Here is a 26,885-nt window from a genome sequence, read left to right on the forward strand (position 1 = left end):
TTTACCCCTGAATGAGTCTGGGTTGTTTCTGGGGTCTTATTGGATTTAGGGAAATTACAATATGTCTGAGCCAGAATTTGAAGAAGCTTGGAGTTTACAAATTGTAGCAACCACGCACACGCATAAGCGTTTGTATTTGGATCCAGATTGGAGGAGCGGCAGTTTTAAGGATGAGGATATCCTCTTCTCTCCAACGTACTCACTCTCTTCTCTATGGATCCTGCTTCCTAAGAGTTGAGTCTTGGAAACTTAAGAGGCGATACAAGAGGCTGATGTATTTCCTTCAGGGTAAGGTGAGCCCAGTACAGTTGAAAAGCAAATAAAATAGGCATCCAGTGCAACCCTTGCTACGTGACCTTGCAGTGTATTCCCAGTTCTAACCACCAGTTTCCAGTGGCCCATTCAGCGGGGGGCGATCCTACAGTCACTGTATCACCAATACCACCATCGTCACTCAGAAGGCATGTTCCCCGACACATAAAGGCTCTTCTGCTGAAAGGGTTGCATTAATGTCCTGCGGCCATTGTATTCGATAGACTTGTTGACAGGGCTCATCATGGGAAGAATGGAGGAGACTTCAGGTCAACTCAAGGAGAAGGCAAGGACAGATATCTGGGGGTAGGTGTCCTTTTGTATCGTCTCATATGACACTGAAGAAGAGGCTGCCTTCATCAGGCGTCCTGTTCCCCTGAAACAGAACAGCAGTTGTCTCCATTTGAAGAGACTGGCAGCACCAAATTCATGGTTTTACTCTTTATCTGGCCTTGTTCACTTCCCTTCTTTATTTCTAACCCTTCTTATTCACTCCTGAGTGTATTTAGCCTTGCCCAAAAGTCCCAGTGGGAGAAAATAATGAAAATAATAAAATAAAATAAAAATAAAATAAAATAAAATAATAAATAAAATAAATTAAATAAATTAAATTAAATTAAATACATAAAATAAAATATAAAATAAAATAAATATTTAAATAATTAAATAAAAATAATTAAATAAAATATAAAATAAGTCCCAATGATACTTATCAGCCTAATCTGAGGTTGAACAGCGACTATGCACCTGCCTGGGACTCCTGCAGCTACAGACTCTCAGAAAAAGAAATCCTGGAAGGGAAGAGGGGGAAACACATTTGACTTTTATGGGACAGATATTTAATAAATTGCCTACTGTAAGCTCTAATAAACATTTATAGATTTCCCACTGCATACTAAATAATGAAGCGAGAACACTGTATTTTATTAGTCCTAGTGAATAAATGAATGAACAAATTAAACGAAACAAAACTACGCTGCCCTAACTGATTTGTGATCTTACTCGTATTCTAAAAATATTTATACACAAATGACCTCCTTCCTTCTTATTCTTTCTTTCTCCCTTTTTTCCCCTCCCTCCCTCCCTTCCTTCCTTTCTCCCCCTCTCTCTTTCCTTCTCCATATTCACTCAATTACGCTTTACTCCTCTTTCTCTTAAAAAAGAAGTGGTCCACGTTATGACTTGTCTTTCCTCGGTGGTTTGGGCAGATCCCGGCCAGCCCGGTGCTCCCCGCCCGGCCTGCAGGGGGTTGGTCGTTCTGATCCTGTCTCTCACTTGTAGAGAGGCTAGAAGCTCTGCCAAATGATGTGAGGGTGACAAATGGGAGCTTGGACAAAGCTATCAGGTAAATGCATTAACTCGCCCTACTCCCTGAGGCCCCAAGCATATGGATCATTCCAAGGAAGAGCTTAGGGAACATAAATTAGTGAACCTTGCAGAGAAGTCCAAATGAGTGAATCTGGCGCTTCCTGTTCCAGTGAAATGTCATTCTTGTCACTTTTCAAGTAACCCCAGAACATCTGAACTATTCTTATCCCCACATTTCCACTCAGGCAGAGGCCCTGAGCTGCTGAAACAGAAGCTTTTCAGCATCGAAGGACGGCGTCAGGTCTGTGCTCAGTGGCATCTGTCGCACTTGCCTGATTATGCATGACTGCTTCTGCCTACTAATGTCATCCCCACTCTGCTCCTGGTACTTCCACCCCAAGTTCAAATGTGGGAAGGGAGTCCCCACCCCCCTCCCCCACATTCATGCTGTGACAGCCCCGAGAGTTAAGAAGCCACGAGAACGTGCTTCTCCCCAAAAGTTCTGTCTTCCCATTGGCCTCCTCCGGTTGCAAATAAAAGTCCTACAACGGGAAGACTAATTTAAAACAATGCACAGAAAACCCACCTATGGGGTCACCCGTCACGCTTTCACATGCACTTTGATGGGGAGGTGAAGGTTTGTGTGTGTGTGTGTGTGTGTGTGTGTGTTTTTCCCATAAGCAAACGGTGGTTTATACGCTAATAGCCCTGCTTTGTAAGAACTTCATTCTTTTTTAATGTAGTTCATGAAGCTGTAGCTTCTCCACCTTTCATGGGTATTCAGCAACTGTCTCATTTTTCATGAGATACATATGTATATCAACTCTAACACACTGTCAGTGAACAGTGGTTTTCAATCAAACAGGCTGTCAGTAAAGCTGATTCACTAACAAGAAAGCTGTCAAGCTGTGACAGCTGCTGTCTTTGCTACCCAAACAATCTGTTCTGTGCTAATGGTGACTTGTGCACTCTCATTTATTATACAGTCGTAATGAGCAGTGTCCTCGGAAACACAATCTGAATTAGTGGATTTACATACTTTGTTGTGTGGGTTCTGCAAAATCAACACCAGAAGAATTAGCAGCTGGTTTTCCACAAAGACTTTGGAGGAGCTTTTTTTGTCTCAGAAGTTTTGGTGAATTGTCCAATGGGGAGGAGTCGCCCGGGATGCATCCCATATAAGTATCTGTTGAGTTTGTACCGTGTCTGGCATGCGTCAGTGTCAGAAATACAAAAAGAAGTGAGAATAATGGCTGTCATCACCCATGCTTTTCAATCTATTAATAAAGCGGGTATCTGGTCACTCCGGGTCAGACTAGTTGGACACTGTGTTGCAGAAGTTCCCAATTCTGGGTAAATACTAAATGGCTTCTTAACTTTTCAATCTGAGATTGAATACGTGAGCTCTTAGAGAGTCAGCTCTTGACATCCTTTTCTCTTCAGTTGATACTGAATTATTAATGAAGAACTTTATTTTTCAAGTGATTGTCTCCTTGGGAGCGATGTGGATTGGTGGGAATATTTAGTTCCAAAGACTTAAAATCTACCAACTGCTCATTATGTTCTATCACTTTTGCTAAGAGAAGGAGCTTACTATCATTAATAGGAGCCAGGGTATTTCGCTCATATTGTTTTCCTGGCTTGAATCACTAGGGGAGACTAGAGAAGAAGGTGAAGGGGAATAATTCAGTTTGACACCCTGAGACATTTTTTTCCCCCTCTGCAATGTACCTTTTGAAGCCAAGAGCATCGTTTTAGTTTCAAGGGGGCTCAATGTTCCAGGCAGATTAGTGGTCTGACTCCACAAGTCTCTGCAGAGCCAAATTTTGCATACCACACAGCTTTCTCTACAGCCAAGGTTTCTGCTTTCATTGTGATAGCAGGGTGGCCACAAATCATCCGAGAGAGAATCCCAAGTCGCATTGCAATCTCTTCCTGCACAAGGTAACCCATACTGTAAACTGTTGACCAGACCACAGTTTGTTCATGTTACAAATGTCACTTGCTCTCAGAGCGTAATAATAGATGCTACATAGTAGGCCCGTAATTGTGGTAACGAAACTATGACCTGTGAGGGCAGGTAATATGTAAAGAAAGCTGCCATGGACCATTCCAGAAAAAAAGCAGAGCTGTTCCGCCTTGACCCATGGATGTCTGTTTGCAAAAAGATGAGCCGTCATCCTTAGGACTGCAGTGAGGATAGATGTGTGCTGAAGACAAGTGACCTGATTTCTCTCCCGGGATAGGCTTAGTTGGCTGCACGTTCTCCTGTCCCCTTGCTCCATCCCTCTACGGATACATTATGAAGACACCACCGATGAAATGTGCCTTTGCATTCATGCTGCCTCTGGTACACAGGTGCGTGAGTGACACGTGCTCGTCGGGCCCACCCCGTATTAGTTGGCAGGTCACGGATGCCTGGAGCCCACACACAAGTGAGTAATGGTTGGTGACTCTGATTTTCCCCTTCACCAGCAGTGCAGTAATTGCTCTGAGTAGAGTTTATATTTATTTATTTTTTTAAGGATTTAAAATAAGAGCGTCCAAGGACTATGCCTCACCTTTCAACTTCCTACACACACTCACGCACATTCTTCTACCGAAGCACAGACCACCGTACACACCAACCCACACACGACCTGCAGCAGAGGCTGAGAAAATATTGACAAAATGTTTTCAGCAAGAGCAGCAAGAAAAGAAATAGGAATACGAACCTTTGTGATGAAAGGGGGCTTTGTTGAGCCAGTCCTTTGTGGCTGCGTGTTGAAGAATTGTGAAAATCCTCAGTAATTGCAACTCTTTCTTTCTGCTGATGAAAATCGTAAAGCATAAACTCACCTAGTTGGTGAAGCCCGTGATTGGGCATGGAGAGCTGCTCTATGCCCCGTCCTCCCCCCCCCCCCCAAAGCGCACATATATTCATCTTCAAATATGCATTAGCATTCCATGCAAAGATGGTCTCTTTTTCTGTTTACTCACACAGTACTCTGAGCACAGGCATATGTGGCAAAGAAAATGAACGTGCATTCCCTTTGACACCATGCTCCCCGCACACGAGAGGCTCCAGCTCTCCTGTGAAGATGTGAATGTGGAGTAGAGCTCATTTTAACTCCTAGTGTATTTTACTCCTTCCACCTGTAACAGGTGCAATGAAGATGAGGACCGCTGTTAAAAACTAGAAGTCATCTTTTCCCCTTAAGTATTTAGGCACTGTGGTATTATCTAGGAAAAGATTCTGAATATGGGGAACAAAGGGATTCATAAAGGTTCCAGAAAATACTAACCGCTATGCCTGGAAACCTCTTGGGGAATGCCACAGTATGTTAATAATGGCTTTCTCTGAGAACATGAAGGGTTATAAAATGCAAAGGTTTAGCACCTGTAAGATGGTAGCCATTAAGGGTGTGACCTCAGACATCTTAGCTCTCTCTGTCTCAGGTGCAAAATAGAAATCATGATAAATGGTTATGGAATTGTGAAAGTTAAATGAGTTGGCATATGAAGAGGGCTTAGAATAGTTCCCGGCTTGGAGTAAGTACTCAGTCTATGCTAGTTCTGGTCATGGACCTTGTCTTTCATTGGGGTAGGATATAATTGACTAATTTTTAATTTTCTGTCCTCCTATGGGCTGGCTCGTCTGGGAAATTGTGAGAAGATGAAGAATGACTCTGTTCTTATCACCGTGTAACGTACATCCTACTCAGAGAATCAAACATCAAACAGAAATTCTTGTTTCTGAGTTCCTTTCTTGAGCCAGACGCTTGCTAAATGCTTTATTTTCATGATCTAATCTTCACAGCAGCTCTACAGTGAAGGTGTTATTCCCATTTTACCAATGAGTAAACAGGATTATGGAGGTTAGGGAAATTGCTCAAAGACTCATAAAGAATTTAAATCCATTCCAAAGCTGCATGATGTGGCCCCAAGTGCTCACAAAGGTCCCAAGTGATCCACAAGATGAGAACACGCGGGAGGGACGGAGGGAGGATGTCTTTCTGGAAGAATTTAGCTGGGCTTCAAAGAAGAAGTGGTATCTTCGTTGAGATGAAAAGAATATTCTCTCATGATGAAATTAATTGAGCGGAGATAGCCATGTCCAGACTGCTTGTAGAATGATCTATGTTTATCTATGTAATGAAAATGTCTGAGTCCCACAGATCTGCATTTGAATCTAATTTGTCAGCTAAGTGAACTTAGGAAGGTTACTTAACCTCTCTAACTGCAGCTTTTTCATCTGTATGATAAAAATAAAAAGGCATCAGACAGTGTGGTTCTTAAGTAAGATAAAGCATTTAAGAACTTTGTTGTCTCCGACACATAGTTTATGCTTAATTTAGATTAATTACCATTATTAGTATTTGTCTGGGGTCTGTATGAGTGAGGAGAGATTGGATTTATGAGGCTTGGAGACAGTGACTTCTGCAAGTCTCTACCAACCTTATTATTCGGCGATTCCTCTTTTTTTTTTTTTTCTCTTCCCTTCATCCTCGTCCTCTTCTTTATTTCTTCTCTTTCTCCTAGAGAAAAAAAAAAAAATATATATATATATATAATGTTGATTGACTATATTGACACCAATGGGAGTGCTTCCCTTGTTTTAATTTCATCACAATTAGCATTACATAGAGTATGTGAAGTTTTATTGAGAGTTTTTTTATACGATTTCTATGGACAGTGAACATTTAGATTTTTCTTCTCTTCTTACTACCATGCTATCGATAGAAATCAGAATGCATAAAACCAAATTACATACTTAGAGATAGTCCTCACCCTGAAGTCCATCTCATTTAAAACAAGCACTCCTTTAATTTTATGTTAGGATATTTTATTTTTGGATGATCACGGATTGTTGAACATATAATCAAACAGTCGTATGGGAAAGGCTTAACTCTTTGAAATGAGCAGAATTTGTTCTATTAAATCTGTAAATACCCTAAAGTTCTGTGACATATAAATTACTTAACAAATATTTGTTTCCAAAAAACTTGGAGCTTGACACTATGTAGTACTGTGCCGGCGTATTGGTCAGTTTAGATATGCTCACGAGGGGGAGGCCATATCAAAGCAGGTCACATCAGTGGGATGTGTGAGATTTATCCAGTCTGTTACTAGCATCCCATGACTTCGGGGAATGTTGAAAAACCTTTGTTTTTTCTCCTCTGTCATAAAAAGGGAGACCTAGAACAAATCTCGATTGGTACTCCTCATTCCGTGAGATAAATTACCTACTCCTGTTCCCCTACTCCTGTTCCCCATATAAATGCTTGTAAGGACCTGTATTCATGTCCCTGACCTCAAAGAATTGGGCTACTGTTATAGAAACAGGACCTTGGGTATATGATAAAAGATCACTAAAGAGCTCTAAGCACATGAATACTGTCCAACCTACTGATGAGTAGAACACGTATTTTACATTTGTGGCCCAAATCTCCATAACATTCAGTTAAAAAATAATTATTTTTGTAATTTTTTTAAAATGACAAACAATATGGTGGCCAATTCAAAATAGTGTAGGCATTCTATAAAATCAGATACAAATATATTGTGAATGTCTGGAAGGTATTTTTTGATGATGTCTCTCAGAAAACATTGAAATCTGATAGAATCTTAGGGAATCTTCTCTCAAAATAGAGAAGCTTGGCTTTTGATGACAATGATTTAGTGCTATTTCCTGTCAATCCATCATCCCAGGATAAGCCTAGTCTTAACAGTAATTCCAATCTCCCATAGATTCACTCCTCGCATGGAAGTCAATTTACCTTTGCCTTTCAAACAAACAAAAAAAATTTCTACCATTTTGATAATAAAAAATAAAAGATATAAAGAGAAAATGGTTTAATAAAGACTAGAAAGGTATGAAATATACATAAAAGAACTTCCAGATAATTAATTTCCCTGAAACCAATTAGAAATCGAAATGATTTTATGTCTCTTGAATTTTTTATTTCTTCTATTATTTAGTTTCTCTTTAGACAAAACCAAAAATAACCATTCTCAAAACTGACTATAATACACATTAAACAAAATATTTAGTTGTTTCCAGGTCTACCACAATGCTACCACTCCACGAATTTCTATTCAGAAAATATTTAAAGGGTATGAATAATTCATCTATATTTGTGTAATACAGATCATTATATGTACATGAGAAAGAGGAAGAGCACTTTTAAGATACCAGTTACTTCTTTTTTTAAATTGTATTTATTTACTTGAGAGAGAGAAAGAGAACACAAGCAGGGTGAGGGCAGAGGGACAAGCAGACACCCCACTGAGCAGGGAGCCTGATGTGGGGCTCCATCCCACGACCCTGGGGTCATAACCTGAGCCAAAGTCAGATGCTTAACCAACCGAGCCACCCAGATGCCCCACTAATTACTTTTATCTGTGACTTGATTTGTCCCCAAGTGTTTGTTGGCTTTTTCTTTTTCTTTTTTTAAGGGATCCCTGGGTGGCGCAGTGGTTTGGCGCCTGCCTTTGGCCCAGGGCGCGATCCTGGAGACCCGGGATCGAGTCCCATGTCGGGCTCCCGGTGCATGGAGCCTGCTTCTCCCTCTGCCTGTGTCTCTGCCTCTCTCTCTCTCTCTCTCTGTGACTATCATAAACAAATAAAAATTAAAAAAAATAAAATCTTTATAAAAAAAAAAACAAAACACATTTTCCACTTTTATACAATGTTATTTTTCCTGGGGCAAGAATGTAAAATATTTGTTAGCAACCAATATACTATTTGAGTCATAGAACTTACTCAATACGAAAGATTCATAAAGTGCAGTGTAACGAAGTAGGAGACACCAGTTTTTTTAAAAGTTGCCTCTCAATCCTGCAGTCTTAGGCCTTTCCATGGCATTAATTTGCACCTTTGACTCCAACATTCATCTCCCACGCCAGCCTTCTCTGGGCCCTAGACCTTTCTGCCCATCTCTTCATCTGTTAGTGATGCTTCATCCGTTAGTGACATTTCAAAAGCGTCTCAAACTTGGTGTGTTCCCAAACTGAACTTAGGTTCCCATGCGCCTTCTATCATCACCCATTTGCATTGTTTTCTTCTGTCACGATCATCCATCCAATTGTGCTGGCCAAAGATCCAGGAGTAATTTTCAACATCCCCATCTTTCTCTCTCCTCGTACCCAATCTATTACTAACCCCGTCCGTTTTACCCTCTCAAATCGTGTTCTCAAATCCTTTCTCATCTTACATCTCTACCACTGGTAGGTAGTCTACTTCTATACCTTGACCTTGACCTTGATTACTATAATCCGTTCCCTACTCTTCTCTCCCATCTTCTCTGTCTCTCCTCCAATATTAGATTTACTCCACAGCCAAAATGATAACTTGTTTTATTTTTTTAAAGGGGTAACAGGAGAGGTGCTTGTTTTGTTTTTGAGCTAGAATAACTAATGCACGTCTCCCTTTTGTGAAGTCCTGACTGAGAGCAGTTGAAACCAGGTATCCTTTTCTCCCCTAAATCACTGTCTTTAGGCTTTCAGTACGCCATGTTCCTCCTTAAGATTTATTTGTACTGGCCCTACCATTTAATTAGCCTGGATTCCTCTTTTTTTTTTTTTTTTTTCCCTTCTTCTATTCATCCATTGCTCCTCCATTATGATTGAAACAAGTATTTTGTATCCTTCCATTTTTTTTCCTTAACTTCACGAGCAAACTCAATCAATCCCTTATTTCTGCCCAGGCCTTTTTAAAACTGACTTTTTAAAAGGCAGTATTGTTATTGAATTCTTTCTCTACCTCCATCTAAGAAGATAGAATATTCTCTTCATAATAAGGTTTCTGATTTCTTTTTATTCTTATGTATCAATGAAATCTAAGACTCTTCTCTGGATGAAGCAATGATTTGGATCTTCAGCAATCCGAAGGCATTTCCTAAGCCTATTTTAATGATTAATATTTAATTAATAAGTCCAGACTCGAGACAGTAGTGGGAAATAACCCATAAGGACCTATGGACAAGCCTCGTGTTTCAGAGGTTAGCCCCTTCAGAGTTTCCTCTTTTAGTTCTGACATAAATTCAAAATGTAAAAGAGAAACAAAATTTGTGGCAGCTGAACTAGCAGTTTCTACCTATTTGGGAATTTAGGATCTCTGCAGTCAAGAGGATCTGGCCTTTCACCTTGCATACTTGGCTGAAAATCACATTAGAAGTATGAAAGATGCCACCTTATGAATGTGACCAGACTACTTGGGTTTGTTTGTTTGTTTTTGTTTTTTAAAGATTTTATGTATTGATTCATGAGAGACACACAGAGAGGCAGAGACACAAGCAGAGGGAGAAGCAGACAACCCAGAGGGAACCCGATGCGGGACTCGATCCCAGGACCCCAGGATCATGACCTGAGCCAAAGGCAGTTGCTCAACCACTGAGCCACCCAGGTGGCCCATGACCTGGCCATCTTTGCCAGTAGAGTTCAAAGTTAAGCCTCAGCAGGCTACACGTCGTAGCCAGCTTGGCTGGCGCCTGCCAAGGCCCCCTAGTGCTGCCTGTGTTTGCCATAGTTGGCCTGGCATATTGCTCCAGCACTTGGCTAAGGCCACCCACTGGGCCCACCTGTTCTTTGCTTAAATCCAATCACGGTCTGCCTGCTTACTCGGGCTACTCATGTTAAAAATGGCTCCACTATATGATATTTCTGCTTTCCCGTATCATAAAAGTCCTTCTCCTAGGACAAGTATCTAGGACAAAGGCCCACAAGCTGATTATGAATGTCCCATATGACCCACACCTAAGATCTAAGTCTGCATTTTTTGGTCAGAGCAGTTCAAAGACAATCACATAACTATTAAAAATTACCCACAGAGTTACCTGTAATTCCAGGTGCAAAATAACTTGGCCCTTCCAAAAACCTCTTTATCTGAATGCTTATATTGCTCCTTAAATCCATCTAGGATGTCTGTTCCTCAAGGATTCTAGCCCAATGCCCTGGATTGTAACACTCACAAAAAGTGAACTTATCTCCCACTTACAGACACAACTGGAAAATCATAGACCTCTCCACATGGGCTGCCTGCTTTTGGAAAACTCCTTCATGGAGTTACTGAGCAGAATATTTATGTCCTGCTGAGAAACAGCTACCCAAGGGTAAAGGGAGAGAAGCGTCAACCTGTAATAATCATTCCTCTTCTACACTTGAAAATTTCAGCTACTCTTTCTTCTTTGTGTAGGAGTGAGCATGTGGGTAGGAAAAAAACAAATATACTAAATCGAAATCCTTTGTATGAGAATGAATATTTCTTCCCAATTCCCAGTTGAGTTAATCCTTTCTCTTAGCACTTCCCATTCCTCTTGAAACTTCCATAGTTCAACCCTTGACTACTTTCCATTTTTCTTGAAACTTCCATAGTTCAGCCCTTGACTGCTAAACTGAACCGAGCCAGTTCCTACAATTTTAGACTCAAACTCCTCCAGTCCACCTTACCTGCAATATAATTACTCAAGATTCAACTAGCACCAAAGAAAAAGTGCCAGCAGTACACGTAATGGGCCTTTGAAATCACTCAGTAAAAGTTTGAAGCACAACCATCAGATCATTGACTGCCCAGGGACTTTAATATATATTTATTGAAGAGATGACAAAGCATTTCGATGGCATCCACCAGTGACAGGGAACCCCAGATATCAAGAAGCACTGAGTACATTAATGAGTAAGAGAACAGACACTATACAGTTTGGCACAAGCTCAATGTCAGTTATTTAAGATTTCAGAATTAAATCTTGTTAGAAATATTTTAAAAGAGGTTTGTAGTTATGCTTATTTCTTAACCAAATATCTTATTAATTAATTCATGAAATTAAATAGTCAGAGAATCTTGTCATGAAAACACTTACTGGGTTGATAGGAAGTTTCACCTGTCAGTTCATTATGTTCCCTTCCCCCGCAGGCACAGCCTACTAAACGAAAAATAATCTCGAAAGAGCTTTCCCATAAGTCAATAGGCTATACGGTAGGCAAGCTATAATTCACTCATCTATTCTCTCAGATTACAAAGATTTATTATGTGTAAGGCATAGTTTAGCTACTAAGGCCATAACATAGTAAGCGATGTGCAATAAATACTCAATAAATATTTGCTATTTACAGAAAAAAAAAAGATAACTATGGAATAAATTCTACCTTAGAGACTATAATGTACTAAAGGAGATAGTAGCATTACTTTTGAAATAATGACACCCTATATTACTACATAGTATGTATATTTTTCTGTATATAATCATACAACTTGCATAAAATAATACAATGACTTTTTATTAATAATACAGAAATTCAACAAAATCAATTAATATGTGTAAATAAGTGTCGTACAAGTCTATAGATGATTGTTTTCATAAAAGTAATTCAAAGAGTGAACTATTGATTCCAGTGCATGGTAAACAATAAGATAGTATATGAGATCATTATATCTATATCATAAGTGGTCAACTAATAGCAAATTAATGGTTTTTAATTTAAAAATAATTTTCTATTTTTTTATTTTATTATTTTCAAAATCTATGCACATGTATACATATATACTTATATATGTATAAGTAAATGTATAAGTAAATTTAATTTTCATTAAATAAATGAAAATCTAATACATATATGCCTACATAATTATATATGTACATGCACACAAACCACATTTATCAGTGGATAAATTATACTGGAGGACTTTCAAGAAGATAAATATTAGCTACAGACATTGCTCTGCGAAATAAATAATCACTTTTGGGGTCCCTGGGTGGCTCATTGGTTGAGCGTCTGCCTTGGGCTCAGGTCGTGATCCCAGGGTCCTGGGATCGAGTCCCACATTGGGCTCCCAGCAGGGAACCTGCTTCTCCCTCTGCCTGTGTCTTGCCTCTCTCTCCATGTCTCTCATGAATAAATAAATAAAATATTCAAAAACTAAAAAAAAAAAAAAAAAAAAATCACTTTGAATCAGGGTGGCAGTAACATTTGTGTGAGAGTGTCTCACATTTTTAAATTTTCAAATGCTCTTTATATGCCAGCTTTCCTTGTAGTCTTTCTTTATATACAACGTCCTCCTTGGATTGCAACAAGTCTTTGAGGTAGGATGTGTCATCCCTGTATACAGAGGAAGGAATTAAAGCTTTAAAATGTTATATTTACCCAGCATCCCTCAACTAGTAACTGGTAAAATCTAAGATCCTAAATGAATTCTTAACACAAAGTTCTTAACTGCTGCACTATATAAAGGAATTTTTCAGATAAAAACCTCCTCACTCATTCTTGTCTGATCTTTGTCTTTCCGATCCCCCTTTGTTCTTTGAAAGTAAATATTACCTGGGTTAGGAATAAGACCATCTAGAATCCAAAAATATAGACTTCATCTGACAAAGTGGTAATTTCATTCACATTCAAGTTTTTGTTATCTTTATTTCCCTCTAAGTGAATATGAATTTTTACAAGAAAACCTTATTACCATCCTAATTATCAATTAAAATGTATTGATGGCCCACTTGAAACAGAGCCCTGTACTAAATTTTAAGGATGGAAAATAAATCTGGAGCTGCTGTGTTTTGATTTTTTTTTCAATATGAACAATTTGGCAAAGAATTAACATCTAAAACTTGTGGAAATACATTTTGCCAAATGGAAAAAAAAATTCTTGTTGATGGTAGACAGTTATTCTTAATGTTTACAAAATATGAGAATTATTATTTTTTAAATGCATATCTTTACATTTAGGATATGCATAAGGTAACATTCCCTAGCTATTTGTACCCTAGCAGAAAGCATCTGATCATCTGACCTTGGGCTCCCTTGTTGAAATGTCTTAACAGGCCTAAAATCTTTTAAATAATTAAGAAAAATAATAATACTTTAACATTTTTAAATGAGCTTGTCTAGCTATGAAATAAGTTAAGAAAAATAAAATTTGATGAGAATTGGCAAAAAAGCAAAAACATGGGCACTGTTCTTTGTCATTTACAATTAATTCCACACAAATATTTGTTTAATCAGACAATGTGGTTAATCACCAAGGTGAAAATGAAAGTTACCAACACTAAATGCTGGTATAAAAGTTAATAAATTCAGTTCATAATCATTATGCACATGCTAGTTATAATAATTTACTGTCCATACCAAATCTTTATAAGCATTGTAATTAAATATAAAATGCTCATTAGAATTATAATGAGTAATTAGGGCAACATAACTAATATGCATGAAAGTCCCAAAGCTCATTAAAATGTTAAAAGACAAAACCTGCTCTACCTAGTGTTTTTGCATATTTTCTATAGCTAAATGAATGCTAGTAGAGTCTGTGCATTGTTTTACCATTTTTGGTTTTTATGAATTATGCATTTAAAATGCCCTGGAAACATTTGGTTCAGTTACCAAACGCAGACTTATTTCCATTTTGGACGGAGCTAACACCCAAACCACACATGCACGCACACACCCCACAAAATCACATTGAAATAGTTTTATTTAATGCCATTACTAAGCCACCTCATAGGATTACTTGAGCAAGAAAAACATAATAACTGTGATGGGCCATTATTTTATGGGATACATAGTGGGATGCACTGGAAGGAGCTTGAGATAAAGACTCAATGGGGAGCATTATCTTGACCAGTCTTTACACTTTTTACACTACAATCATACTCATCTCCCACTGTGAATTTCCATTTTAAAAAATAGTGAACTCAAATTCAGGCAGAAATGCTAAACTGAGCACTTAGCCAAGATGACAAAGAAGCAGCATATACTACAACTTCTAATATCGTTCTGAAATCCATCTGCCCTGTGTCTCTTATAAACAGTGTCCAGTATGCCCAGTATACACAGATCAACTTTCTAGTCTAAATTATAGTCCCCATTCATCTGCAGTTTCACTTTCGAGGGTTTCAGTAACCCATGGTCACCCATAGTCTGGAAGTACATGATCCTTCTTCTGACCTGTGATCAGAAGGTCTTAGTACCTTACACTAGATCACATTACTGACATTATTCACCTCACTTCATCTCATCACAGAGGCATTTATCATTAATAGGAAGAATAATGGTGGGTACGGTATGATAAGTTATTTTGAGAAAGACCATATTCATGTAACCTTTATTACAGTATTGTCATTACAGTTCTATTATTATTTATTATCATTAATGTTTTACTGTCTTTATTCTTAAACTTTATCACAGGTATGTAGAAATGGGGAAAAACATAGCCTACTTGGGGTTCCATCCCGTCCAAGATTTCAGGCATCCACTGGAGGTTGTGACATGTATGACCCATGGATAAGGAGGGATGGTACTCAGATCTTACAACTTATACAAGTGAATAAATTGTCTGGACTCATATATGTGTTTCACATTCAACTAATAACAAAGACTTGAGGTCAAAATAAATACTCATTTCCTTAGCAAGTATATCCATTTATTTGATCAAAATAGACCCCTTTATGTCTAGAATGTACAACTTCTTCAGAGAAATTTTTAGTGTCAGATTAAATTTTAGGTGAAATATGCCCAGAATTTTTTCTATTTCCATATCCCTACTCACTAAACATTAATTTATTAAAGAAATTCTTTAAGAAATGTACATTTTAGGAAATGCCATTGATACCAATATTTGGCCATGTAGTATGTATGCGTTTAAGCATCACTTACGTACTACGTGAACATAATAAGCCCATTAACACCGAATGTAACTCATTAAAATTTAACTATATTACACTGAAAAAGCCTAGAGTGTAAATTTTAGTAATATCATAGAATCACAGTATTCCATAGAGTTCATTCATTCATCACATTCATTTATTCAATGAACATTTTTGAAGTGTCTCATTTTCCTCCTATTAGGCTAGGCCTTGGAGAAACACAAAAGTTTATGACACTTTATTAGCCAGTTCCTAATTTCACTAGAGCCCTGAGCTCGTCTAGGAACCATTTTAATATATTCCTTGACCAATTGCAATGAGTGTGTTAATGAATAACAGAACAGACAAAAACTCAGAATAAATATTGAATCAGGGTGCAGGTGTCCCGGCGTTTCATTGCATCTGTATCTTTGACTCCTAACTCTGGGAAACGAACTAGGGGTGGTGGAAGGGGAGGTGGGCGGGGGGGTAGGGGTGACTGGGTGACGGTCACTGAGGTGGGCACCTGACGGGATGAGCACTGGGTGTTATTATATATGTTGACAAATTGAACACCAATAAAAAATAAATGTATTAAAAAAATATTGAGTCAGTGGATGACATATGACCATGGAAAAATCTCTCCCAATTCTCAAATGTGCCTCATTTTCAGTAGCTGAAGAAGTCAGGAGTCCTTCTCTGGTGGATCCTCCATATCCACCTTTCCGGGAGATCTAATAACGCCTTCCTGACATGCTGCCTTGCCACGGCACTTGGTTTGTGTAGTACTTGGCTATCCTTGTGGTTTCCACAGCAGCTCTGCTCTCTGCTGTAGACCTTCAGTCTGATATCCCTCACGTTAAATCACCCTGGAATCCACAATTCATTTCAGACCACTCTCTTTCCTTAGCAGAAGATGTAACAGACTTCCTTTCTCCAGGCAGACCCATGGAGCTCTCTTTAGCTTTGGTATGAAAGAGACTTGGAGCCTGAATGGCTTTGGAAAATTCTACCTATAAGTAATGGTCTGGATGATTCCTTGGCAGTATTATCTCCCATCCTCCCCTAAACGTAGGTGGAGTATTTCCCAGCCCCATTGATGACAGCCTTGACTATATGACTGCTTTGACTAATGGGCTTTACAGATACAAAAGAGAGTAAGACACATGAGGGAGAGATCGGTGTTGATGCTTGTCACTAAGTCATAGTGGTTGTTACACCGTATTACTGTGGCAATGGCTGAGTAGAACAGGGCATAAGTGTAAAGTTTATCTGTGATGGTTTCTGAATCACAGTATTTGGGGGGATGTGATAGAAACACTGCTTAGTTGAATTTTTTTCTACAACTCAGCTGCCCAGCTGTATTGTATTTAAGTGCTGAGTTGTATAATGTTGCATGCGATACTGCATAACATGTAAAAATGAAGCACTAAAATTAACCACTTAATTTCAGACAATTTATTATAAATCATATTGAAGTACTCTAAGGAATACATTAAATTTACATATATAATATATAAATATAGCACATTTCTATATAAGCATATAAAACATTTATTAAATATTAAATATATATATACACACACATAGTTATATATTAACCTAATTCAGTATGAAAGGATGAAAAACCACAAGGTATTATTATATAGTAAAACTTACCAAAAACACTAAGGTGATATATTTGGACACATTGCACTGTTCATTTTACAGGCACACAATATTAGAGGTATTTTTAAAAGATCCTATTTATTTATTTGAGAGAGAGTAAGAGAGAACATGAGCAGTGGGGAGAGAGAGAGAAGCAGGCTCCCTGCTGAGTCGGGAGCCCGATGTGGGGCTCGATCCCAAGACCCCAGGATCGTGACCTGAGCCGAAGGCAGACCCTCAACCAACTGAGCCACCCAGGTATGCCCCAAATTAGAGATTTTAAACATAGAAATGATAACGGTACAGAAAAGAGAAATGACAGCAGCAAAGAGAAATGACAGTAGGACACCTGCCTTGGCTTACATCAAGATAGACCATATTTTTGTAACAGAGAATTGAACAGTCGTAGTTTTTACTCATCCCATAGTGATAATACAACTTTTTTTTTTTTTATCGAGTGCCTACCATGTGCCAGCCACTAGTCTAGGATACATCGTTGAACGAAACAAGACTGTTTCCTCATGGACTGTACCCTCCAGGGGGGAAAAAGAGACGCTCAGCAAGTGGAGAAGTCCATATATACTACGTCAGAGGGACATTGTCGGTACAGAGCCCAGTGAGGGTGGTTAAGAAGGAAGGGGTTGGAGGGTGAGGGGATGGTAGAGCTACTTTATACAGAGGGACTGGGAGGCCCTCTTCAATGTGGGGGAATTGGAGGCGAGGAGGATGCAAGCACAAAATGGAGATTGTCTGAAGGGTGAGGATTTCAGACCGGGAGTACCAAGTAATAAGAACCTAAAGCAGAGACATTGGTAAATGTTCATGACCATCAGGGGGTTCAGCGTGGCCCGAGAAGACCAGGCAAGACAGGGAGCGCACAGAAATGTGGTCAGAGAGAAGGCGGGAGGATCAGATCGTGTAGGGTTTTGGGGACCACTGTCCTGAACTTGACTTGTATTCTGGATGGACGTGGACGCCGGGGCGCGGTTGTGTGTGGGAGTGGGAATGAGGACTTGGCGGGTGGTAGCAGAAACACGCCGGCTGCCCCACGGAGAATGGCCAGCACGGGGGGCAAGGGCACAAGCGGGGGCCACTGGAGAAGCCTCCGGTGTCTCCAGCCAGGGGGAGTGTTGGCTCGCACCTGCAGGACAGCTATGGGGTGGTGAGGAGTGATAAGATGCATTTTAAAGGCAGAATTTACAAGATTTCAGTCTCTCGAGACTTGGAAATGTTTCGTAATGACATTGATGAAACGGCAATAGCAACTGTTCATCAAATGCACAGATAAGCTTTGCAGGATGAGAGCAATAAATAGTGAGAAATCCAGCGATTTTGACATAAGAGGCAGTAAATAAGATTGAGATTATAAGGAGGGTATCAGCTGCATTTTAGGCATATATATATTTCTGAGAAGAGGAAAGAGCCTAAACATTTTCTCTAATAATTTATTTATGTGCTACTCTTGCTGACATGGAAGTTCTTATTTGTCAGTCAGACTTTCCCTTTCCTGACACACCCTTCAGTTGTCAAATTACTTTTGCTGTTAGGCAGAGTTTTCTCATACCACGTTTTATTTAATCATTTTAGGAAGGATGACATTTTTTTTCCCCTTGTTAAACATTCTCAGTTTCAAAAACATCCATACTGTTGTTCCTGAAAATTACAGTTTTTCCTGCCATCCTCCTCCCATATCTTCTTATTTCTCTAAGATGTATTATTTGTAGGTAAATGTCTCTCCCTACTTTATGTCTTCTTATTCTTCTGCTCTTAGGTACTCCTTACCGTGTTTGTTCTGATCTAGCCTCCTTTCTCCGTAAGTAGAAGTGGCTGAGACTGTGTTTTTCAGATGGGAAGAAAAATTACCTCTCAATTCTACAACGAGGATCACTTCCTGCTCTGTCGTTTTTCTCCTTGTTCGTCAGTTCAGAGCAAGTCGATGGGTAAAGCACATCTGCTTCACAGTCATGACCCCCGTTGCTTTACTCGTTGAACCATACCGAAATTCTAGAACGGTACAAACTCCAGGATGTGGGTCTGAGCACACAGCTGATTACCACTTCAAAATAGATGGAGAAGTGGAAGTGGTTCACTTTCGTGTTCATTTCCTTACTAGGGAATCTAGGCATATAGTTTTGAAAATGTCATTCGCTTAACACACTCCCCGTAGTCTTGCTAGACTTCCAACATTCACCTTCATGCATTTGAGGGCATCAGGCAAGAAGAAATGGGTAGTTTACAACTAGATTTCTCTAATACAACGTTTGTCTCTTAATTTCCCTTTTTTCCTTTTTTTTTTTTTTTCTAGCTACTCAGAGCCTTTCTTTTCTCTTCCTCCAAGACAGTGTGTTTGGAAAGTAATCCTTTGGAATACATTAGCAATATGAATTATTCATTTTTCAGAACTAAATAATTTTAATAACTGAATTCTAATCAACTTTTTTAATGTGCTATTTTAAGATTATTGAAGGCTACAGAAACAAGAAGAAATAATAAACCATTTAGTCAACTAAGAAATAGAATCCAGTGATTATTCTGCAGAGGGCAGAAGTCATACCAGCCCAAGGCTCCCTGGTGCCTTCAGGTTCACTAGTAGGTTTTTGGAGGAAGCTGGCCCTGAAATCAGAAGGAGACTTGATCTGTTGAGAATTAGCCTGAGGAAACCCTCCACCCGTGTTTTCCCCACCGATTACCAAGTACAGCCTTTGGTGTCATTTTTTACATTGATTGGCTGCAAAAACCATAAATTTATATATGTCTAGTTTATTTCTATTCTGACAGATTGATTCTGATCTTTGAAAATGTACCATGACTTAAGACATACCAATAAACACAATAGAAGCTTAAGTAACGTATCTTGACTGATTCATCGAACAAGAAGGTTTTCCCCATGAGAAAAATTCCCAGGAATATTTTCATGTTTTATAAGTAATCTAAAGACAGCATCCGAATGCTTCTAATCTTTATTTTGGAAGGATTCAGTAAGACATGATCTTTATATCAGGAAGTTCATAATAGCTTCAACATGAAAAGAATGCATGTGCACATTTAGGGACTCCGAAAGTTGGTGCTGATGGACAACTTGTGTTGCAAGATCACACGTGCTGAGAATAGAGATGCCTTCGGAGAGTCCCAGCTTCAAAATTCTCGCAAACTGGTCCACTGTATCCAAATCAATCACATTCAGCTATAATTTCAGCATGACTGACAACAGAGAAGAGATCAAATCATGAATAAAGTCTAAAGAAAGAAAGTTTGGTGAACAGCTAGGAAAACAGTGAACCATTTAATTCCTATTGATACAGCTGGTGGCCCAATAAATCTCAGACATATTTTACAGTGGATGCATCACTGAAGTGAGCATTGCTGACTATAAGGGGACAGCTACTGCAGGCTGTGATTTCAGTGCTGCTGACCCTTGCCCAAAGCACGCTATGAATGAGTTATGCCGAAGCACCAACAGACTCCTCATTAGACAACCCTTTCTCGCCTTATTGTTCTTTTATCTACTTCTTCATGAGTCACAGGCCACCCAACCATCCATCCTTCAAGGCCTCTTGCATATGTGTGCTCACAATCAACACAATATCAGAGCATTCACACCACCATATAAATGACTAATGCAACCTTAAATATAGTTAACCTCCTTGAAAGCGTGAAATACTCTAATAGCATTAAGCCATGACTTTAGGAAAAGAATCCCTTATTTTGTACTTTAAACAATGCACAGATTGTTCTTTGCCTGTCTAGGGGGCCAGTGCAAGCGCCTTCACCAGTGCCCCTAAGATCAGACTTCATCTGTAGCTGTATGTCTTAGCTCTGGAATTTTGTTTACAAAATACTTTGCTTTTTATGCACCTGTGCAAATGCAAGGGAGTCAGAGATCATAGTTTAGTCAACTAGGATGGATATCGAGCCTTTAATGAAACCACTGAAGTCAATTTCGTGTGAAATTCATGCGAATTTAATGTGAAATTCCACTTTTCATTGTCTTTCATATGAAAGACAAAATGATCTCATCATAAGCTTAACTGAATCGATACATTGATCTTTTATATGCCCTAACACATAATGTATGTCCACAATTGCATATTTTTCTAGAAGGAACTCATTTGATGTTTTAGCACATTATCGAACCTAAGCCTCTTACTTGTTGATCGTTGAGAAATTAAGATGAGATCTACCACAAATGTCCTTTTTGGTTAACTGCAATTAAAAAGCAGGGTATGGATGGACTTCTGGGAGAGTAAAAGTTATACTGATATAGCTTTTAATTACATTAATCAGTCACTTGCTTACAAGACAATGAATTTCTGAAAAATTAGTTCCCTTTCGATCCATATCTTATCATGATCTCATGTTCTTAAAGGGAGCATAGCTCTCATCTCCTATCCACTGGTAGTAATACCTGTTTAATGGTAGCTAATGTTTTTATTGGCTGCTAACTCAGTGCCAAACACTAAGGTAAACACTTTTCATGAAGTTTTTTGTTGTTGTTTTTGTTTTTAATTCCAGTGTAGTTAATATACAGTGTTATATGAGTTTCAGTTGTATAATTTAGCAATTTGAGAATTCCATGTATTACTCAGTGCTTATCAAGATATGTGTGCTCTTAATCCCCTTCACCTATTTTGCCCATCCCCTACTCACCCCTCTGGGAACTATCTCTTTGTTTTCTATAGTTAAGTGTCTGTTTTATTGGTTTGTCTCTCTCTCTCTTTTTTTTTTTTTTTCTTTTGTTCACTTGTTTGGTCTCTTAAATTCCACACATGAGTGAAATCATATGGTATTTGTCTCCCTTGATGGGCTTATTGACTTAATATTATATTTTCTAGCTCCATCCATGTTGTTGCAAATGGCAAGATTTCATTATTCTTTGGCTGTATAATATTCCATATATATATATATATATATATATATAGTCCATTTTTTATATATGTGACTGTATAGAAATATATTCACACACACACACACACCACATTTTCTTTATCCACTCATCTATATGGCCATTTGGGCTACTTCCATAATTTAGCTATTGTAAATGATGCTGCAATAAACATTGGGGTAAATGTATCCTTTTGAATTAATATTTTGGTATTCTTTTTTTTTTTTTTTTTTTTTTGATATTCTTTAAGGAAACATCCAGTAATGGGATTCCTGAATATCAGGGTAGTTCTATTCTTAATGTTTTGAGGGGGCTCCACACAGTCTTCCACAGTGACTTCACTAGTTTGCGTTCCTACCAGCAGTGCAGGAGCGTTCTTTTTTCTCCAGATCCTCATCAACACTTGTCTCTTGAGCTTTTGATTTTAGCCATTCTGACAGGTATGAGATGATATGTCATGGTTTTGATTTGTATTTCCCTGATGATGAGTGATGTTGAGCGTCACTTCATGTGTCTGTCGGCCCTCTGTGTCTTCTTTGGAGAAATGTCTGTTCATGTCTTCTGCTCATTTTTTAACTGGATAATTTGGGTTTGGGGTGTTGTATGAGTGCTTTATATATTTTGGATACTGACCCTTTATCAGATATCATTTGCAAATATCTTATCCCATTCAGTAGGTTGTCTTTAGCTTTTTTGGTCATTTCCTTTGCTGTTCAGAAGCATTTTGTTTTGATGAAATCTCAATGGTTTGTTTTCCCTTGCCTCGGGAGACGTATTTAGAAAGATGTTATTATGACCAATGTCAGAGAAATTACTGCCTGTGCTCTCTTCTAGGATTTCTTATACTTTCAGGTCTCCAATTTAGATTCTTAATCCACTTTGAGTTTATTTTTGTGTATGGTGTGAGAAAGTGGTCCAGTTTCATTCTTTTGCCTGTAGCTGTCCAGTTTTCCCAACACTTTGAAGACACTACCTTTCTCTCGGTGCATATTCTTGCCTTCTTTCTTGACGATTAATTGACCCTAAAATTGTGGGTTTATTTCTGGGCCTCTATGAAGTGTTTTATGTTGTCTATACAGCCGTCCCTGAAGTAGGCACTATTTATTTTACGGATGAAAAAACTGGAACTTAGAAGGGTGAAGTAACTCAGATAGTGAATGTTACAACCACTTTTGTTTGACTGCAAAGAAAAGCCTTTTCACTGCACTATTTTGTGACTGTGTACATGTTTAAGGTCTTGGGGAAGCTGGAGGTACATTACAAACTGTATTATTTCCATCCCCTGTGAAAACTGGGCAGAGGTGTTATTCAATGTGAAAGTCCTTTAGGTCACAAAGATTATTTTTCAACTGTATTTCAGTGATTTGATTCTTTAAAAAATCTGACTGCATAAACTATTTTTTTATTTTTTTCTCTTAGCAATAAGATGGAGTTTTTAGCTTTCTTTAAGATCCAATTAGTCCATAAAGCGAGGACATATTTGCTTCATGGAAAGGGTTTATTGACCTTGTGATCCATTTCTGTGAGATCTATGACAGCCTTTGAGAGATTGTCATTATTCCTACCCTAAGGTGCAACCTGTCTTCAAGGAAGACATTTTTCAACTATCATCATCCTCATCCGTAACAATTGTGTATTGAGCACATCCTATATGATGTGTTCTCTGGTAGGTACTGGAAACCTTAAATTTTTTTCAAAGACTGTTTATTTGACTAAGGCTTCTTTGGTGTAGCTCACAAGTTCTAGAATTTCAAACAAGGTCAACATGCTTATTTACCACAGTGTTTTCCTACATACTTCTGTAGGACAGACTTCCTCACGATTTACTTCTCTTTACTATTCCTCACTCTTCTTTTTTGCTGTAATTCTTTAATATGGCACCTTCGTCATTGTCCATCATTCTGAGGGAGAGGGATGGTGTCAAATTTGTTTGCCTTTGGAACTATAAGGTTTCATTTGAACTACCTTAATTCACTAAGGCTATTGAAAGAATTCTTGGATTCATTCATCTTTTTGATAACAGGACTTTGTACAAAACCAAAGCTCCCACTGAGAATGACAAGAGAGGAAGAAGGTCTTTGTGGCTATTGTCATGTAACTAAGAAAACTTGAATCTTGATTAGGCTTATTGGGTGCCAAGTGCAGAGGTTCTGTTGCTTGCACCTGCAGAGCCTGGAGTTTTGGATGAAGAACCTTTAATTATCTTCATCCTGAAATGACTGGCTAAACAATGAATGGAAATAATCCCACTGAGTAAATGAAAAGGGAAGACTCCTCTTTTATGAGCATCTAATCACACAGGTGTTAAATACCCCTTCTTGACCCTTTCACTGCTGGCTTTTCCCAACATCCGTTCTTTGCTGTTCCCCACATCCATCTAGTAATACTTCTCTAAAATTAACTCATTTCAGTATACAATTGCTTCAGCTTACAGCTATATACAATTTGATATAAGGGCAGTATTTTGAAATTTCAGCAGTGCACACAAATCCATCTATTCCAAAGGATGCCATTGTACTTATGAATTTGAGATGCTCAAGTAATCAGTTTCTTTGCTACTTTGGTGTAATTGAAAGAAGCTGCATCTAAGCAAAACAAAAATGGTCTTTCTGGAAAGAAAAACAGTTCCAGAAACACAAACGCATGCAGATGCCTACCTTTACACTCCCATTCCCTGTAAAAGAAACTTACACTACTGGGTCATGGCCGAAATTCATAGAGCAATGGGGTATGATGGTAAAAAGAAATAGGTTCTGGGAGCAATCATTCAGATTTTACCATTTGGTTATCTCTTCTAGGAAGGGTTCAATATGATTTCTTAAAACAATGTTTTTTTGGTGGAAAATGAGTGTTTTGTACAACTTAGCTAAGCATACTTATAATTCATTGTTATAGCTCCAGTTTGATAATTAATCATAGTTGTTGTAAGGTATATATTTCTGGCAAATAAATGACTATATATTTATGATGCAAATAACTGTGGCCTTTTCCCCACATAAAATTCATGAGTGCATTATACTTCATGAGCACATAGAAACCTGTTTAACCAGGGATGATTGTTGACCTGAATAGTAATAAATCACATAACATAGGATGTGGACTAGACCTTAGACATCTACAAGTCCCACTGTCCAACATACCCAGATCATATCCAAAAACATATTAGCCCCACAGGACTTTAATATAGAATCTTCTACAGGGACACTTGGGATGGCTCAGCAGTCGAGCATCCGCCTTCAGCGAAGGGTGTGATCCCGGGTCCAGGGATTGAGTCCCGCATCGGGCTCCCTGTGAGAGCCTGCTTCTCCCTCTGCCTGTGTCTCTGTCTTTCTCTCTGTGTTTCTCATGAATAAATGAATAAAATATTAAAAAAAAAACTTTTGCAATTCCATGGTCTCATAAGTTTGGAAAAAGCTTCATACTAAAAAATATTCATAAGACATACATGTACGTCACAGTCTCTGAGATGTGCTCTAGAAAAGAAACCTGCTGGGTATAATCAGACATTTTTGTCTCCATAGAATTCTTCTATTTATACAAAGTAATAGAGTTCAGAATGGTATAAACTTGGAATTTCACTAAAAATGTCCTGTCACTGCCAGTTAACTGAAATGAGTTGACTCAGGTCCAATGTGACCAATGATCTATTTAATTAAATTTTCTCTAAATTCCTTCCTTTTTTATGGATTGGCCAATGGCTTTCTCATCATCCTAAAAATTACTACAATAGCCTCCTAGCACTTCTGCAGTTCTGTTTCCCTTCCTGCCTCTCTGCAGACCATGATCTACTCAGCAGCCAAAGAATATTTATAAAAAGTTAATCAAGCCATGTCTCTCTGCTCAAAATCTCTAAAACCTCATCTCCTTGGAACAAAATTCAAAGGCTTTACCATGGGCTACCAGACTCTACAGAATCTGAGCCCCACCTGCCTGCCCAATTTTCTCTTCTGGATTCTTCCTCTCACTTATCTGCTCAGGCCATGATGACTGTTTGCTGCTACTTAAACCTTTAAGAATGTTTCCATCTCAAACATGCTCTCTCAACTCAAGGCCTATTTCTTTTCTGTTTCCTTTTCATATGTTACTGCAGACAACCACATGATTCCTTTTCTCTATTTCTCTATTTCTCTAATTTTCTGCTCAAATGTTGCCTTATCAATAAGGAGCTCCGTGACCGCACCACATAAAACAATATATCTCAGGATTCCTTTTTCTTTTATTCTGCTCAATTCTCATCTTAGTTCATACAGCTTTTTTACTACTTATTTATTTACTTTTTGTACATGCATGCACACACATACACACACACCTCAAAAATGTTAACCCTATGAGGCAAGAATACCATTTTTTAAATTAACATAGTCCCTAATAAAAATATTTAATTGATAAAGGAATGAAGAATAGATAGGTGGATGAATCCGCTTTTTTTTTTTTTGAATAGTCATTTTTAAGAGAGGTAGAAGAATATGGAAAGGGCTCATTCATGTCTCCAAGAAAAATCAATAGAGCCTTCAAGTTCAAGTGTATAATTTTAACCTCAAAATGAAATCTACATCAGACTCCCCTCTCCATATTGATTACCCATAGCCCTTTAATTCCCTAACACAAAAAAATGTTCTTAGGACTTTTTCTTACAACAGTGTTAATTCTTGACTCATTCTTCATGTATGCTTCCATATGACATTTTAGGTCTCTTTCCATTTTCAGTGTCCATTATAGCAGCCTGTGAACCTCTAGACAACAGGATCATGTCCCTTTAACTTGTGTGGTAAAGCACCTAGTGTTGAGCCATATGCACAAAGAACTGCATAAAAGCCTTTTAATGACAAATTAGATTTTATTTCGGTTCATTACGCATGGGTTTTCAGGCAATGTTCCGGATTTCATGGTTTTGTTTATAATGAGTCATGGCCCCCTTGACAAACAAGAGAGTAATTAAACTAACCAGGTTATCAATAGAAGTTTGTGATGGATCTCCTGTTGCATATGGTTATTTCATCTTCAATAATAGTTGGATATTATAAAAGATTATGGCCTCTGAGTGTGACAGGGAGAGAAAGAGATTAAAGCCTATGAGAGCAAGAGTGGAAATATAATCCTACCTATGCCTCTCACAAGCAAAAATGTGTCATAATAATTGA

General features: G+C 38.3%; 1 protein-coding gene and 1 long non-coding RNA gene across 3 annotated transcripts in view; one reads left to right on the forward strand and one right to left on the reverse strand.

Moving 5' to 3' along the window:
* NEGR1 (neuronal growth regulator 1) overlaps nt 1–26,885 on the forward strand; it is an 814,177-nt gene that overhangs the window by 592,835 nt on the left and 194,457 nt on the right. The window lies entirely within an intron of this gene.
* LOC102155563 overlaps nt 5,346–26,885 on the reverse strand; it is a 29,945-nt gene continuing 8,405 nt past the window's right edge. Inside the window, exons 4-5 of one of the 2 annotated variants that reach the window (XR_005361405.1) lie at nt 6,058–6,137; nt 5,346–5,854 (exon numbers count right to left, since the gene is read on the reverse strand). This is a non-coding gene — a long non-coding RNA (uncharacterized LOC102155563). Of the gene's footprint in view, nt 5,855–6,057; nt 6,138–19,844; nt 20,064–26,885 lie in introns of those variants that run through there. The other variant, XR_005361404.1, reaches the window with a different exon arrangement.

This window comes from Canis lupus, chromosome 6, assembly GCF_011100685.1.
Source record: "Canis lupus familiaris isolate Mischka breed German Shepherd chromosome 6, alternate assembly UU_Cfam_GSD_1.0, whole genome shotgun sequence".
In the NCBI taxonomy this organism is placed as follows: Eukaryota; Metazoa; Chordata; class Mammalia; order Carnivora; family Canidae; genus Canis; species Canis lupus.